At 41.7% G+C, this 1435-nt stretch overlaps 1 non-coding gene across 1 annotated transcript; it reads left to right on the forward strand.

Moving 5' to 3' along the window:
* The first annotated feature begins 535 nt into the window (after positions 1–535).
* Positions 536–642, forward strand: LOC122447717. The gene has a single exon (XR_006271366.1). It is a non-coding gene; the product is annotated as a U6 spliceosomal RNA (small nuclear RNA).
* The last annotated feature ends 793 nt before the right edge of the window (positions 643–1435 follow it).

The raw sequence follows: 1435 nt of genomic DNA on the forward strand, positions 1-1435 counted from the left end.
AGGATGAGATGGCTGGATGGCATCACCGACTGGATGGACGTGAATTTGGGTAAACTCCGGGAGTTGGTGACGGACAGGGAGGCCTGGCGTGCTGCGGTTCATGGGGTTGCAAAGGGTCAGACACGACTGAATGACTGAACTGAACTGAACCGATAAGAAATATAATTCAGCAAACTGTCAGCCAGCTCCAAGTTTACATACATAGCACGTCAGATTCAATTAGGATTCCTAGATACCCATCTCAGCTTTCTCCTTGGATTGCTTACTTATGTAAACCCATGCTGATGGTGTTCGAAATAAGGTACATGAGGCCTGGGTAAGAGGGAATGTGAGATTTTGCAGTCTGGAAACTTTGAACGCTTTCAGACATGGTATTCTTTTCATTTTCCTACCAATGAAATTGGAAAGGGTATTTGAAGGAGGCCCCCACATCCAGCACCACAACGTGTGTTGGAAAGTCAGGCTATCTCTATAATCTCCATCGTTCAGTTCTCCGCTACCCCAAAGAAGCAGACCATCTAAATAAAAACAGTGAGTGCTCGCTTCAGCAGCACATATACTAAAATTGGAACGATACAGAGAAGATTAGCATGGCCCCTGCGCAAGGATGACACGCAAATTTGTGAAGCGTTCCATATTTTTAATGAAACTAGAACATATTTTTAATGGAACTAGAACACTTTCTAACACCATACACAAAAATAAACTCAAAATGGATTAAAGATCTAAATGTAAGACTAGAAACTATAAAACTCCTAGAGGAGAACATAGGCAAAACACTCTCCGACATGAATCACAGCAGGATCCCCTATGACCCACCTCCCAGAGTATTGGAAATAAAAGCAAAAATAAACAAATGGGACCTAATGAAACTTAAAAGCTTTTGCACAACAAAGGGAACTATAAGCAAGGTGAAAAGACAGCCCTCAGATTGGGAGAAAATAATAGCAAATGAAGAAACAGACAAAGGATTAATCTCAAAAATACACAAGCAACTCCTGCAGCTCAATTCCAGAAAAATAAATGACCCAATCAAAAAATGGGCCAAAGAACTAAACAGACATTTCTCCAAAGAAGACATACAGATGGCTAACAAACACATGAAAAGATGCTCAACATCACTCATTATCAGAGAAATGCAAATCAAAACCACAATGAGGTACCATTACACGCCAGTCAGGATGGCTGCTATCCAAAAGTCTACAAGCAATAAATGCTGAGAGGGTGTGGAGAAAAGGGAACCCTCTTACACTGTTGGTAGGAATGCAAACTAGTACAGCCGCTATGGAGAACAGTGTGGAGATTTCTTAAAAAACTGGAAATAGAACTGCCATATGACCCAGCAATCCCACTTCTGGGCATACACACTGAGGAAACCAGATCTGAAAGAGACACGTGCACCCCAATGTTCATCGCAGCACTGTTTATAATAGCC

The sequence above is a fragment of the Cervus canadensis genome, chromosome 9 (assembly GCF_019320065.1).
Source record: "Cervus canadensis isolate Bull #8, Minnesota chromosome 9, ASM1932006v1, whole genome shotgun sequence".
NCBI lineage: Eukaryota > Metazoa > Chordata > Mammalia > Artiodactyla > Cervidae > Cervus > Cervus canadensis.